The following is a 17418-nucleotide window of genomic DNA, read 5'->3' as shown; positions in this document are numbered from 1 at the left end:
TTTTCCTTTTACTTATAATTTTATTTATTTCAGTTAACAAAAATGTTTTTTCAACTCTAGTTTTTGTCATTTCCTTAGTTTTCGTTCACGATAATAACCTTGATTCAGACAGACAAAGATTCAAGCCCTGCCAAATGAAAATGATGTCACATGTTTAAAGATGACACAATTTAATTTATATCAGACTTTAAAGCAAAACACAGATCTCGCTTAATAATACAATAATAGTCCAGAAATACAAGTATAATGTTTGTCACGAGGAGGGTAAAAGATAACAAATTATGCCTCTGCAAAGCGTTTCTACAACGATGTTCTCCCAAAACATAGAAAACTGCATATTTATTTTCACCAGAGCCACACACTGAAAGCACCTTTTTTATTGCCAAACAGTTTGTGGGACAACCAACTATAATTCAATGAGTCACACTGGCATTCATTGGTGATATGCTTTAACTTTTGGCAGTTATTTTTTGACTGTGGGGAGATTTGGAGAGCTTCCTTCCCTGTAAATTACCTTAGACGGTTCATATTCTAGAGTACCGACACGACTAATCGAGTGTCTCCTCTTGCTCTTGCCCTCTCTCTGGAATTCGCTGCCTGGTGCGAGCGCCACAGGTGCATCTCTCTGATTAGAAGGCGCCGTTTGGCTTCTTTTCAAAAGGAGAGACGGTGTTTGCACTCCAGAGTTTCAGAGCGAGCCAGGCAGGCGCTGTGTCACCTTTGTGCTGTTTAGTTTATACTGTAAAATAATAATCATAATGTGCTTGGTTTTGAGGGTCAGGCAGTGACTCGAGACTAAATTAGTTTTTGGAAACATAATATGTCTTTTTAATTTTAAAGATGTACTTGATATTTTAATTACAGATCAAGTGACTATGTTTTATAAAAAGTGTTGATTGAATGATGAACTGACAGAAAATTCTCGTACAGTTCCCTTCAGCTCTCAAAAGACATTTACAAGGGTAGGCTGACACGTTCATAGGTGCCCTTGTGGTGTAAGGCCATGTGTGGGTTACTTCTACAAAAAGCAACCTTTGCCGTGTTTGAATAGAAAAGCTTTCGTCTTCAAGGATAAAAAAAAAAAAAAAAAAAAAAACCTCTTCAGTGTTGACTCTGCAAACTCATTCATTTTCTGCTTATCCTCTGGAGGGTCATGAGGTTCTGGAGCCCATCCCATGTACAAATGGGTGAAGCTGGAGTACACCCTGGATGTGTCACCAGTTCATCACAGGGTTTACAAATTCTACATTTAATATTTATTCCCAGCTAAATGTTTTAAAGAAGGAACATCATGTCCTAATGTGGAAACCTCCTTCTGCAGAAACATATCAGAATCCCCACTTCTGTACTTGTCCTTGTTCTTGTTCTTGGGTTTGTTTGCATGTAAAAAAAAAAAAAAAAAAAGGAAATTGTGCAACAATTTATTTTCAACTGATGTCACATATGATACAATGTTTATATTGCCCAATTTCTATAAAACTCCTAATAAACAAAGGTTGGAAAAAAAAGAAAGAATCCCCACTTCTGTCTAGTTTTACAGACAACAGCTAACACTTCTGTTTAAAGTCATCTACTAGCCAATAAATATAGTTTTACCTGGAAACAAATAATAAAACTAGTAACAACTTCTGATATTTCAGTCATACAGCACATACCGTTTATTGTCATTCTTAGAACTTGGAGTCTTTTTACAGGAGTGTCTCTGATATATCAATAGTCCAAAACCTACCAAGCACTGACAGGCAGGCAGTCAGGTTTAGTTATAGTCCAAAATCTGAAGCATGCTGCAGAACAAGAACATACCGTTTGAGGTTGAACTGAAACAAGGACCACATTGTGCCTTCTGTATGCATTATTTCAAGTCTATTGCACGTTTTGTGGAGTGAAATGTATTAAAGTGGAATTTTAGAATACTGTCTCTCGAGTACTACCAATGTCTTTCATGACAATTGTCGTAGAGCCCTTCCAATCCTTAAAATACAGACTTAAGTAATGCAACTTGGAAGAAAAAGTGCCTCTGGACCCCAAAAGATATCTAAGCTTAATTTTTTTCACAGCTGCGTCCAGTGACCTAGAACGGCAATTTAGCAGAGACACTACCGCAGTGGCTGATAGTGTGAGCATGCACTGGGCTTTTCCATACCTCAGCATTTACTGAACCCACACATACAGTAAAAACACTCCTATCAGTAGAGAAAATGCAGAAAGGCTTAACAACTTCAAGCTTATCAAGAGCTATTTAAAAGTACAAGGGCCAGTAAGAATATATGCATTGGTTCAGTAACATCTTTCATTTAGTTGAATTGATTCTCTTTTGCTTCCCTGTTGCATTTTAAACAAGGATATGTAACTGTCAATTAACGTCATTCTAGAAGAAGCTTGGATTCACTAAAGAGACAAATGATTTCAGTAAAAAAAAAAACAAAGCTTTGTGTCTTTGATCAAACATATTTACAAAACAATGACAAACCTACAAAAGTACTGTACATTGACCAAGTTAATCAAGGAGCTATCTAAGGTGGTTCAGACAACTGGTCAGGATGCCTCCCTGCATGTCCAGCCTGGAGGAGAACCCAGGACATGCTGGAGGGGTTACATCTTTCGGCTGACCTGGGAATGCCTCCATGTCCCCCTGAAGGAGATGGATGGATAATCAAGGCACATTTTGCTATTAAACATATTAAGCCTTCTTTGTATTATGAATCTTGAAATAGCCGAGGTGAGATACCGGTGTTACATGACTTGACTTAAACCGAACTTCACTAACAACTTTCAGCACTTGAGACTTACTTGACTAACACTGATGGAAGACTTGGGACTGGACCTTGACTTGTGGCAGATGACTTGCCAAGTTTAAATATTGAGAGATCAGTATTGTCAAGCCTGTCCCCAGACGATAGTCTGGTTCTGTCTGTCTTTTATGTTGTCTGTCATTTCCTGTTTTATTTTGTTACGTTTCCCTCGTGTGTCATGTTTGGTGTCTTTGCTTCCTTTCCCTGATTGTGTCCACCTGCTCCTGATTACCTGACTCCGCCCTAATTTGTTCCACCTGTGTCTCATTGTCTCCCCTCCCTTTTGTGTATTTAAGCCCTGTCTTTCCCCCTTGTCAATTGCCAGTTCATATTTTCCTAGTGAAGTACTTACCAGTGTTTCTGATCCTGTCTGTCTACCTGTTTTTTGACCCGGTTTGCCATCTCATTTTTGCCTGTTGCCTTATCCCTGTCGGTTCTTCTGCCTCATTCTGACCTCCTGGTTTTTGATCTCCTCTCCTGACTTATTTGGTACGTGAGCTAGCCTGATCCCTATGTCCTGTTGCCTGTCTGACTGCTTTCCCGTGTATGACCTGTTTCCGCCACTGACCTCCCTCTGCTTCTCCCCAGTCGGGAAACCGACGTTTACTACCAAACTGGACGGTGGGTTTTCATCTCTGGTCCGGGGCCATCACCCTGAGAAGATCCCTGTCACCATTATCTTCAAGATTTTGTGCTGTATCATTTTTACTGAACTGTCAGTGAGCTTGGTGTTTAATAAACACTGTGAACTTTTCAGTCTGTCTCTGGGTCGTGCATCTGGGTTCAGTTTTTGTACTCTGAGCATTACAAGTATTTACTGACACTAAAACTAATGAAGCACACTTCCATGGTTTGGTGTAATAGTAAAGGTAGCAGTGGGACAAGAAGGGTCAGATCAGTAACTTCAGCAAAAGTACTAATACACACTTTAAAAATACTCAGCTGCCAGTAAAAGTACTGTATGCTTATCATAAGAAGACTGATACCGACTATAATCAGCCAAATTAAGCTTAAGTGTTCATTGTGCAGTAAAATTTTAACTTCAATTTAATATTTGTTTGTGGGAAGAAACACAGAACCACATTGCACCACAATTACTACAACTACTTCAACTACCTGTCCTTTAAACCTATCTCTATTTCCAAAGTGCTACTCACAGTTCTAGTTCATTTGGGCTTGTGATCAATGGCCTCACTTTTCATATTTGGTCATCAGGTTTATGTAACTGAGTGATGACTTGATTTGGTTGATTTTCACCACAGAGACTTAGGTCTTGCTTGAGTTTTAAAGGTTCAGACTCAGGACCTGCTTGTTTCTTGTAGCCTACATGTGTGACTCCCACCTCTGTGGAGTAGTATTCATGAACGAACACCTTTGCAAAAAAGCAATCAGGCCATTTTTTAAAAACAGAAGTTACAGCAACATTGTTATCACATAAAGCATCAATGGGCAGTAAAATGTTTTTCAAAGTCGTAGCCATAGCTAGCATGCATAGTTTTAGGTGGAAAAATGTGTTATTGTAAAAAATAAACTTGTTGTAAAAGGTTGCTATGTTGTAAATGTTTTTAACCCATAGCCTTAGCCCCTTCTTAGTTCTGAGTACTGCAGGTCATGGTAAGTAGTTTGTACACTTTGCCTTGGGCTCTTTGCTCTGGATCTGCAGCTAACAAGTCTATGTGTCCAAGGTTTTCAGACATATTGTCCCTAAATCTTGTGCTTCTATTACCTGTAGCAATGTGTATACTTGTGTCAGCCAATATGTTGGTATCTAACATTGGTAAAATGGGAAGTTCTGGAAGAACTAGAATCTTCAATCTCTTCACAAGCTTGCTCCAATAAATGTTTCCTGTGTAATGGATCCATAGTCTTCCTCAATCTTCAATATCAGTCTACGCCTCCACATTAAAACTTCCCTATCAAAAGTTAAAGTCAATAATACATAAGACAATCTACCTATTCATTACAATTTGAAAACAGACTAAATATTTACATTAGTTTGTTCAAATGCATAAAATATAATCTGAACTATATCAATGTTCAGCTCTAGACAGTGGAATTAACACAATATTAATATCTGAGGCCTGTGCATGCATCAGGTGGTACCTGTCAGAATAGATTTGAAGCGTATTTTAGTAAAGTTCGATCTGAGTGTTAAGCTGGTTCAGAGACGCTCTGATGCACAACACTGTGTGTGTCTGCTTCAAACACAAGCATTGTGTTGGATGGCTGCGATCAGCTCCAGCATCCACACCGCTGCCATAACATGATGCTGCCATCGAGAATCCAGCTGTAATAATCTCCATGGAAACCATAAAAAATAAATCTGCTGCTGAGGTAAGAGATGCAATGTACAGCTTTGGAAAAAGTTTTTGGTAGAGTGGTCTGACAAACTGCTCTGAATCAATAATCTAGATTCAAGACAGTTCATTCTGAATATTCAGGGTCAATACATGAATAATAAGATGAAGAAGAGGAACAGGCAGAAGGCAAGGTCTGTGCAGACAGACTGGTGACTCTCACAGCCTTGTACTGTAGGACACACAGCTCTGTCCACTGCCAGATACTAATCCTATATCTCCAGGGTATTGAGTCTCCACATGAATCAGATATGACTTTTATAAGACGTCTCTGGACTTGTGGACTTGCCATCCAATTCATCTGACATGCCAAAGTGTTTCTGTCTTGGCTTTCTGTCAACTCCACTTAGTGCTGTCGCTTCTTCTGCAGTTTATCCATGTCTAGGGCATCCCACTGTTGCCTTAGTGTCTCTGTCTCTAAAACAAGATGCACTTTTGTTAGTAAGAGTGTGACAACCGAGAAGCTGACAGGAATACAAGAGGATCAAGATAGAACATGGGGAGGAAGTACAAACCTCCCGTTCCCTGGATGGTATCAAGGTCGGCTTACCTGACAAGCGCAGGCATTTTCACCAAGCTCTGTATTTTTTTTTATTTCACACTCACAAACCTTCTACCGAGACCAGAAAGCCTCTCTTCTCTAACAGACATATAACATACTGTATAACATGGGATACAGGATATATTGGTCTATTTGTCATGTCATTGTTTTGCATTTACTGCGTCTGCTGGATTTATGTGTATTGTGTATGTAGCCTTTTTTTTTGTCCGTGTTTCTGCTTTCCATTTTCTACTTAGGGCCAACACTGCAGCACATTGTGGTCTTATTGACACTGATGTCCTATTTCAAGTTCAATATTGCAAGGGATCAAACTGGAGAAATGTCATGTGTACTCATAACTTCTCTTTATTTTTGTAGATGTGTCCATGCATCTCCATACAAATGCTTGTCTGTATATTTGTCAGCTCATTGGTCAGTCCTCATTACATTTAAATCAATTTCATGTCCATACTGAAGCTCTTCTTCATTCTTTGGATAAAATAGACTAGATTGTGTGCTCTATTTTTTATTTATTTATATTTAACTTGATCATAATGATTTAGTTTTTATCTTTTTGATCACAATAACATCAGCCCCAGACTCTGACTTGACATACACGGTTCTGGTCGAACTGGAACTGGTCTGGAACCAGTTTTCCTGACCAAGAACCATTTGAATGGCTGTCAAAACACAAACAACTTATGGAGATCAGATACTGGCTCTGAACGCAGACCTTGAACTGTTTCAGAGGTGAAGAGATTTGTGTATGAAGGACTCCAGCAAACTGCTTCTTTGCAGACAAGAAACAAAGTGACCACAATGTATCATGAGAATTGAAGTGCTAAGGTTCAAGTGTTTCTCATTAAGCTCTTTGTAATCCATTTGCAGGATTGGTCTCCTATCAGTAGTGCATGGATGCTTAAGTGTTTCTCTATTTTCACACAATGGTGTTTGGAGGACAGACAATATGAACAGAGCAGTTATGAATTTAGATGCAGCGCCAAACACATGATCAATATATATATTCTTAAAATCCACCTGCATTTAAAGCTATACCGTATGATGTGGCATTTTTACACTTTTCTTTTGTCATCTTAAAATGCGCCTAATAAGTGTGCGTCAAACTAAAATGTAAAAGAAATCCGCCAGGTATTGAAACTCAACAATGTTTAATTCTCATATATTTCTGATAAAAGTCTGACCAATCATTTTAGTCGGTCCGAATAAAATAATTGGCCGAACCTGACTGAGCCTCCTGTCAATCATCCATTACGGCCGTCCAGCATCCGATCCATTATCGCCGTCTCACATCCGATATGTGTCCCTCTGAATCTGACGCTTCACTGGCGCTGCTTCTCCTGTCACTGACCACAGTCTACTGTCTAGGATGTGAATGGATAGAACTGACATGCACATGTGGAAGGGATTAAACGGATTTATCAACAGAAACGACAACTGAGGGGCACAAACGGGAGTCTGATGAATGAAGGATGGAGATAAAAGTCCGGAAGTCAGCTGTACTGGGCTGAACAGGTCTGCATAAAGCTCAGCTTTTATGACGGTGGGACTCATACAGGTATAATTACATGGTGTCACACAATGTAAGATGATGTAGGATGATAATTGTATGGACTATGAAACTTCAAATGTCCACGGAAAATTTGCGGAGGCCGCGCATTCACAGTGCACGCGCCCATCCCCTGGGCACTGCAGTGAAGACACTGACCCAGTACTGCAACTTCAATCTCTGTTACAGTCTTAATGTAAAATATAAATGTGGAGGTGACTAATTGGATGTGAAATAGGTTGAATAGGACTAAACTAAGTTACCCATGATGTTTGGTTAATAGTTAATCATCTGCTTTTTGTTCTTGAGTCTTGGAGGCATCCGTATCTCACTCAAGAAATCTTGGAAACCCAGAAAATGTTCCAATCACACAGACGAAAACAAAAACAAAAAAATCTCCAAAGTGATCTCCAAAAAAAGCTCCAAAGCATGAAAAAATTTGACAGAGGGTGAATCTTTACACCTCATGTCTGCTTGGGAAAGGTTTTTTGAGGCACAGGTGCACTCATTATTCCAGGGTTGTGACCAGTAAGTGAACACATTCTCACAGAAATGAATTATCGTGATCATTTAAACTTCTTATTTTTTCTTTAAATTTCTGAGACAGGTTTGCTAAAATAAATATGTTTAGACAGCTCTTCTTCTCCTGATAATTTTAAGTGCGTTCGTGTGTGTGTGTGTGTGTGTGTGTGTGTGTGTGTGTGTGTGTGTGTGTGTGATGGTGGTGGGGGGTTGTAAAGATGTAAAGCTGATTCACTGTTTATGTGAAGAATAAGTTAACTCGACCCATAATATTTTATGTTGGCACAATTTGTTGCACATTTCCAGAAGCTTTATAATTAATAAGAAGCCGCGAACAGATGCCTGCTGGCTTAGGTGTTTGAGTGACAGCACAAGAAGCACTAATCTCAATTTGCACTTCAGGCATTTTTCACATTCCTCAAATATTACAAAGTTAATTCATCGAAGTCATTTGATTTATGGCCTGCCCCCAATGAGCACTGTCCATATAAAAAAACCAATGCTAAATAAATATATCACAATACCATCCTTTAATATCAGCTCATTTTCTTTTATTTCAATAATTTTGCCCATCCTTTTTCTATCAGTGTTCCAAAGCATTAAATGAACATAACGTACAGCAAATACACAGTCATGTTTGCCTTACAGCTAATTGTCCCATAGCTCAGGAGGAAACTTGATTACTATTGGCTGGAGGATGTCCATTAATTGAATTTGCCACACAGTAGAACCGGACAACTCTCATGTGCCATCATTTTAAATTATGTAGCTGTAGCGTTTATATCAGGTGAGACATATGTTATATGCTTCACAGAGCGACCAACACAATACAATAATAACCCAAAAGTGTGAGGCAATCCACAGGGGTTACCAAGGAAACAGAGGTATTGCATGAAAGAAATGCTTCAATATCCCAGGATAAAGTAGTATTTTTATTCAACTGCTCTGAATTGCTGAGCCAGTAATCGATTCAAAGTGCAAAACCTTAATTATAGGGTGTTGCTCTGTCATTATTTAAGGAGTACAAGACTTTCTGTGCCACAGACATGAAGGAAACATCACTGAATATGGATATGAGGCTGTAAATGTGTGAAGCAAGAAGCAGAGCCAACACACATCTCCTGCCAACGTCCTGGTAGGAAGCCTCAGATCAACACCTCTCAGAAAACGGCGGGGTGCTGCCTATTGTGCTGATGCAGGAGAAGCGGCCGTGGCATACAGACCACGCAGTGACAAACACAGTCCAAATAGAGACGTGACCAAAAGAGAGCAGGTAAACTCAGATAACACAACCTGATACTTAGCAGGTAACTGAGAATTAAACCTCTCCAAGAATCAGAGCCAGTCCACTCTAGGCCCCATTTTATTTTGGAGTCTACCCCTAATTTTGCCTGTACAGTTTTTCTGTAGTGATGCATAATTACATTAGATTCATAATTTGTTTTGCAAATTGATCTGTCCTCTTCTGTGTGAGGGTAGCACAAGAAGGGGGCATACATTGTGTAGGGTTTGTAGGGTCATTTACATCTGAAAAAGGAATCTAAGAGGCTTAATTGTGCACATGAATATTCATTATGGTTTTATGGGAGTAGGCAGTCAGTGTTTTGGAATGTCACTGCCAACTCTCACTTCTGCTTTCTGGCTTTTACAGCTGGAAAATGTTCAAGTATTGCACCAGAGGCTTAAAATTATGAGAAGTAATATTCTATGTAAGCCATAAACCAAATAAAATGTACTTGTAAATTTGATCAAATATACCCAATATTTATTCTTCTTTACATGCTAGCATGCATGCTAATCCAACCATTCTGTTTAATAAAGAACTGTTAACATTGCTCATATATACTATCTATGACATATGAAAGTGTGTGGCCTTTCAGGACTGACTGCAGAGGTAGAAGCTTTTGCATTATCACTCAACCTCATGTTTATACACATCTGTATTATATATTAAGTTTTCGTCCTCAAACAAAACCTCAGAGCAAGTTATTATGACAGCCTGTCCAAATAACACTGCCTTATAATTTCCACGTGCTGTGTCAGTTGATAGCTATAGTTGAATCCACAAATCACTGCTGTTGTTTTTAGTCAATAGCTGCACAAAAGATCTACTGTGAAATGTGAAAAACAAGGTCAGAACTGTCACAGTTTAGACTGATTTGTGGATCAACAAACAATGAACTTAGCGAAGATAATAACATCCCATTATAACTTTAAACAGTCATAGTTTTCGTCACCACAGGAAACCGGTAGAGTGACTCACTACTCCCCCTAGTGGTCACATACATCTGTTGAACCATCAGTGTGAATATTTCTCATATCTCAATCTTTGACATAATATTAGAACTCATTTTTTAAATGTTTTAAAGTACAAATACCACATACAGCCCCTTTAAAGACAGCACTTACTTAGTTTGACCAGTGCTTTTAGCTCCAACACAAAAGAGTGAGATAACATTATACCCTGTGGAGCTCCCAATGCAAACAGTCTTTCTACTTTTAAATGCTGTTTAAATGCAACAGACTGAGGTACAAATTTGCAGTTGTCTCTGAGATAGTCCACAGAGACAATGATCCATAGTTCAGTGCCAGATTAGACTGCTGGCTCCTACTCCGTCCATGCCCTCTCAGTACATTCTGGTGCCAATGCTAAAGGCAGATCCAGAACTGGGACTGGCAGAAACATTTGTTCGATAGAAAAGGATGTAGATGGACAGATACAGTATTATGAGGTCAACACAAACTTTCCATACTGCATACACAGGCATACTGTTATATCTACCACAAAAACTGCTTCTACTGAAAATTCTTTTTTGTTGAATTTGACCATGTTCTATATATGTATCATTTATCAAGCATAGACTGTATGTCAGCATCTAACATAGAGTATCGATTTTTACAGGATTGATAAGACATTGTGCATTTTGGCAATTTTATGGGCCGTCAAAAAGAAAATACTAACACAATAGTGATCCATGTACAAATGTATCCATGTAAACCTGGCACAGCTGAAGCCTTAACAGAATGGTTTACCTTTACTGAAAAAGAGTGAAGGTAGCTGAATGAAAAGATTAAAAGGTCAGTGTTCTCTCTTTCCCAACACAATAACAAGCATGTTTTGTCCCAACACCACTCTTTATCTGCTACATTAATAGCAGTGAAAGCAGCAGCATTCCTGCCTTGGATCTGTCTGTGCCATGTCTGACATTAAGCTTTATATTCAATGTGAAAATATCCAAACTGTACTTTACATGTACACATATGACAAGTTAGATGTCAGGGCTACCCAACGAAGCCCTTACTGAACTAGAAGCACTCGGAGAGCGCAGACCTCCGCCAAGGCTGATCAGTGCCCCCCCCCCCCCGTGGGCCCCCCCATCCCCGATCACCACCAAAATTTAATCATTTCTTCCTTATCCCATTTCCAACAAACCCTGAAAATTTCATCAAAATCTGTCCATAACTTTTTGAGTTATGTTGCACACTAACGGACAGAAAAACAAACAGACAAACAAACCCTGGCAAAAACATAACCTCCTTGGCGGAGGTAATTAAGTGGAATCCAGAAATGGAATATATACGTAGGGCAGAAGCTTCCGCTCGCTCCTGTACATGGCTGTTAGAAAAGCTGCAAGCAATGATGTCAAGCTACCTTTCTACATCCAATTTTCAAAATCATTTTCATACTTTCACACATTTAGTCATGGTGATGGTATGGATTTACCAGCTACATAAAGTAATACAGTGATTTTGTGTCACAGCAAGGCTGCAAATTGCAAACTGCACAGCTCAATCCTCTGAAGCTCTGATTTAATAAAAAAAAAAAAAAAAAAAAAAAATACAATGAAACTGAATGACATGTTCACCAGCAGCACAATGTGGCTGTGAATCTCCAAACTACGTATCAACATACATATCATAATTTGTCCATTTTAGAGGCGCGGCATGCACTTACACTGAATAAACCCTGACCAAATCAGTGCCGAGAAAGCTGAATGCACCATGACTCTTTGGTGGTGCTTATGTTCTGGTATATTTTTTATTTCTGGATGCTATTTCACACTCCCACATAAACAATATGAGAGGAGCAACAGGAACACCAGGCACTGCACTATGTTCCAAACATGGATGATCCAGAATTACCCAGAATTAATTTTTTTAGTCAGTAAACTGCGTGGGATAGGTGAAAAGGATATTCAATCACAGTTCAATGACACTCCACTCCCATGCTCTCATAACATATAATCCACTCGTGCACCCCACTCAGGGTGGGCGCAAAACCCAGAGCGCTAATCCGTCATGTGGTTTAGACTAAATCCTTATGGATACTGCTGTCATGCTTTGCTTTACTTATAGACACTGTAGGAAACTCTCATACCATGTCAAGAAAGTCATTCTGTTGGATCAGGTTTTACGTCTTTAATCCAACAGACCTATGACAGAACAAGAGGTTATGGTCTGTCAACAGCAACAGGTGACTGAGGGTTGTAAGAAATCCAAGATGTTTGTGTTGAAGTAAAAGATCGAGAGAGGCACTGAGAGAGATACCTAAAGAACTTAGATTACCAAGACATGAAAGTCAATGCATCACTCCATTGCTAGAAAATCACCCAACAACAGGAATATTTTTTTGCTATACGGACTTACAGTACTTCTCAAAAAGCCTATTTCACCTATTTTCTCTAATCTCTGTGTTTATTCTGTTTGCTACTGTCAAATAACCACTTTGACTGAAGCCTAATTTGTGTCCAATGGCTACATCAGTATGGATCAGCAGAGCTACACCACTGACATTTTGTTTCACCTTTTTGTTTCTGCTTTTCCACCTGCCCTATGATCAGCACTCCTCAATTCTTCTCTTTTATTAATCTTTTTCTTCTTCTTCTATTAATCATAAAAACAAATCACACACTATAGTCACTTTTTCATTGACCCTAAAATTGCGTGAATATAACTTGCACATAAAAATGTACCTAATGGAAAAATGACAATTTTGCCCAAAGTCTAGTTTTTGCGCTGGCAAGAGGTGTTTTTTTGGGTGTAGCAAAATTGGTATATCATGCAAAACTGCAATGGAAAGACCTTTTCCCACAACTAGAGTCACGTGAACAAAAAAAACAAAACAATGTTGATGGATGTTACAACAAGCGAAGGAGAAGAGTTTTAAAAGAACCATGGTGCGGTATGTGTGGACACATCAGGAAACAGAATCATTTTTTAATTTAGTATGGGATAAGGAGGTAATATATAACAATAATGAATATATCTGTAAATCAATAATATGATACTTATGTTTGCTGCCATATTTATGGAATTACTTCTCATGTCATCTCGCAATAATAAATAAACAAATCATTGCAGTTGTGATTTAATGGAAAAACCAACATTACGCATTTCTGTTTTTTCGACATTTAGTAAATATCGGTAAAGTTTTGCACAGATGTCCAATGGAATGACTGGTATTTCTTTTAACCATGTTTAACCCAGTGTTACCACAGAAGCAAAGGTTTTAGTTCTTAAATACACAGTTGAGGCATTTGGCAAGAAGATGCAACACAACACATTTAAAGCCTGTTCAGAGCGACAGGAGGTGACTTTAGTCTTTGACAGTCAGAGAGGAGCATAAACCAACACAAACAACTGAGTCATTCCACCACGCAACGCACTTCATGTGACGACTGGACAAGCTGTAGCCACGGCCTGTACCCTGCTGGCTGTTTTCTATAGGGTTGATAAAAAGAAAACATGGACACAGGAAATGAACTATATGCACATGTGGCAAAGATTGGGGCTATCAACCATCAAGACCTTTCCCTCCTTTGTACATGAATTCAGTTATTGCTTTATAACTTCATAAGCCATGTAATTGTATGGATGTATTTACAATATTGAAAAAACAATACAGACAAAAACCTTGCCTCATCAGTCGTCACGTCAAAATCACATTGTAAAGTCCTGTCCTTGTTAAATATGGGACTGATTAGTGTTAGTGATACCAAAAAGTGACACCGCTCTTTTTTTTTCCAGTTCATCTGTTTATATTATATACCCTGCCCACATCAAAAGAGATGTTTTTCTACACAGATATTTTCTTCTTCCATTTTTTTTTTTTTTTTTTTTTTTTAATTCTGTCTGAATCTGAAAACTATTGTTTGTATTGGACTCTAAACTGTGGATAATACTGGATGTAACAGACACAGAAGGTTCAAGTAATGAACGTGAACAGCTCTGTAATGCACTTTAGTTACCTTGAGTGTTGGTTCAGGTTGTAGAAGTTCATTCTTTACATGATATGTATTTGTCCATTACGCCGATCTGGTCTGTCTCCCAAAGGTGTCTGTGCTGACCTCGATCTACTGCAGGTCATAGAGTGATTTATACACCTGGATCTGAAGTCTCAGGTGTGTGTTCGCTACACAAATTCATACCAGACATGCGCAAAATGGGGTGTGTGCCATCATCTCCCAAACTCTCTGAACACACAGATTCTAAACATCTCATACTTTCCAACCTAAAACACTGTTTACATGTGGACAGGAGGCCCAGATGTAGAGAAAATACCCATTTTTCAAAATAACAGCATTAAGGCTCATTTATGCTCACCTTATGTACGTAAATAGGTAAGTCATTCTAACATTGTCATGCATGGAATGAGCGCTTCTCAATCAACCCACCAGAGAGCGCCACTGTTAATTAACATACTAGCCAAATACCACAAAGAACAGTAAAGTTTTTTGAGGAGAAGAAGAGGAGGAAATTCAATAATAACAAACATGGCGACGACAGATGTTTTACTAATAAGATAAAATAGGTTAGATAAGATAAGACTTTACTGATCTCACCATGGGTAAATTTAACAGTTTACAGTAGCAATATACAACACACCAGTGTAAAAGAAAGGACGGTAGAAATAAACGTTCTTAAGTGTAAAGATTTAAGTATAAAATTTAAAGATATTTTCATATTTACATAGTGATTGCACATATACAGGGTGGGGAAGCAAAATTTACAATGAACATTTAGTTGTTTTTTCTCAGCAGGCACTACGTCAATTGTTTTGAAACCAAACATATATTGATGTCATAATCATACCTAACACTATTATCCATACTTTTTCAGAAACTTTTGCCCATATGAGTAATCAGGAAAGCAAACGTCAAAGAGTGTGTGATTTGCTGAATGCACTCGTCACACCAAAGGAGATTTCAAAAATAGTTGGAGTGTCCATAAAGACTGTTTATAATGGAAAGAAGAGAATGACTATGAGCAAAACTATTACGAGAAAGTCTGGAAGATACTATTGAAGAAGAATGGGAGAAGTGGTCACCCGAATATTTGAGGAACACTTGCGCAAGTTTCAGGAAGCGTGTGAAGGCAGTTATTGAGAAAGAAGGAGGACACATAGAATAAAAACATTTTCTATAATGTCAATTTTCTTGTGGCAAATAAATTCTCATGACTTTCAATAAACTAATTGGTCACACACTGTCTTTCAATCCCTGCCTAAAAAACATTGTAAATTTTGCTTCCCCACCCTGTATATGATGTGATATGGGGGTGGTGGAGGGTCACTGTGGACTGTTATATAGTGTGATGGCTGTGGGGAGGAATGACCTGTGGAAGCGCTCCTTCTTTCACAGGAGATGTAAAAGTCTGGTGTTGAAGGAGCTGCTCAGGGCCTCTACAGTGTGGTGCCCAGGGTGGGAGGGGTTATCCATGATGGACATCAGCTTTGCAGGCATCTGTCTGTCCACCACTTCCTCGATGGAGTCCAGTAGGCAGCCTTGGACAGAGCCAACTCTCTTTATCAGTTTATTGAGTGCCTTCCTGTCTCTGTCCGTAGTGCCCGCTCCCCAGCACACGATGACAAAGAGGACTGCAGAGGCCACCATAGTATCGTAGAATGTCTGGAGAAGAGCCCTGCTCACTCCAAAGGACCTCAGTCTCCTCAGCAGGTGGAGACGACTCTGGCCCTTCTGTGTTGTTTGACCAGTCCAGTTTATTGTTTAAGTGAACACCCAGGTACTTCATAGAGTCTAATAGAGTAATGTGGATACTAATGTTGATATTGAGAAGGGTAATTGTCATAAATATGTTATTAGTTTTTCACTTACGCAGTGGAGAGTTCAGCTACTTATTGAAATTATTCTCTCAAATTTCAACACTGCTTCCACAGTTCCCGGTGGTACTGCTCCATATTCTCTGTCTTGGTATGCATCCACAAGCTCCAGGAAAATGGACAGATTTACATAAGGAATGTACGCAGGAGATAGACAGAACGATTCATCCCTATCCATCTGCGTCTTTAATGCAGAGCATAAAGGAGCCTTCAGGGTAGACTGGGTGTTAATGTAACAATACCAAACACCTGTTCCAGCTGTGTCATCTACTCCATTACCATAGTGACCAGTGACCTGTCATTGTGTGTCAATACAAGGCCTGAACTCACACAGAGTCCACTGTCACACACAGGCGCAGTGTGTCCTAGTGATTAAACATGGAGACTTTACAGATATTAACAGAAATATATTTAGTTCTTGTTGACTAATTACAACATTTTTACCACCACCAAAGAGGTTACATAGAACAGCTTGCTGTAGTCTAATTTCACTGTCCACAGACATAACAAGTAGAAAATACAGTGAAAACAGACGTAGCGATAGAATTTGTGTCCCTTCCCCCAGTTTTACTTCAGAGGGCGAGTCTCAGCTTTCTCTCAGACTCAATAAGGAGGAACGAGAGCTCCATGTTTGTTCTCAGTCTATGAAGTCCTCATCCAGGACAGTGACAGGTTGGAGTTTGAGTGAGGTGGTTAGGGATTACCTGTCAAAATGTGTCCTAAGGTGAGTTCAGGAAGATTAGACACATTGTCTGCAGCTAAACATTTAACAACAGTGGAACGCTGGGTCTGCAGATCATAATGAATTCATCTCAGTCAAAGAGTACAACCTTTCATGACAAAAAAACTGCATGCATTATATAAAACTATTAATTTTGAAATCATTCAACTGTCACATTTTTGAGACAGGAGAAACTTTGGTAGAATAAATACAACACAGAGAAACTGGTGAAAAACACGTCAAGATTTTGGTACTGTGTTTCTTTGAAACAGCAGAAACGAATCCTGATTGTAACGTTAGCCTTTCCCTATGTTGAGGTGCTAGTGAAGGTGGAGGGGAGATATGATATGAAAGAGACAGACTGCCCTGCAGTTGCTACAGACATTAATCTGTGGTGGGACTACTCTGTTAGTTTATCATCTGAGGCATGATGAAGGTTGGACATCATCATGGACCATTGCCATGTGTAATATAGAATTCTACAGGACACACTGCTTCACACATGAAATATATGAACATTGGACTTGAAGTAGTGGTGAGAGAGTGGACACATTACCACATATAATATCTATTTGTATGAAAATCACTGTGATCACTATGGGGGCGTGGCCACAGGTTCCCTAACTGATGATGCTAGATGACACCTCACAGCTGTCCCACTGATTCATATCTAAAGTATAGTTTAAGAAAAAATAATCACCACTACCAAAGAGGAAAACAAAACACTTAAGCGTAATGAGACCAAAGTTTGCCTGATACTCTCCCATCCACTGTTTTAGATCTGTTCCAGTGTTGTGAT

At 39.0% G+C, this 17418-nt stretch overlaps 1 protein-coding gene across 2 annotated transcripts in view; it reads right to left on the bottom strand.

Annotated features, from left to right (window-relative positions):
• doc2b (double C2-like domains, beta) overlaps nt 1-17418 on the bottom strand; it is a 260480-nt gene that overhangs the window by 36055 nt on the left and 207007 nt on the right. The window lies entirely within an intron of this gene.

Source organism: Sphaeramia orbicularis, chromosome 14 (genome assembly GCF_902148855.1).
Source record: "Sphaeramia orbicularis chromosome 14, fSphaOr1.1, whole genome shotgun sequence".
NCBI classification, from domain to species: Eukaryota; Metazoa; Chordata; class Actinopteri; order Kurtiformes; family Apogonidae; genus Sphaeramia; species Sphaeramia orbicularis.
Note: the sequence above shows the minus strand (reverse complement) of the source record. Positions and strands in the feature narration are given on the sequence as shown.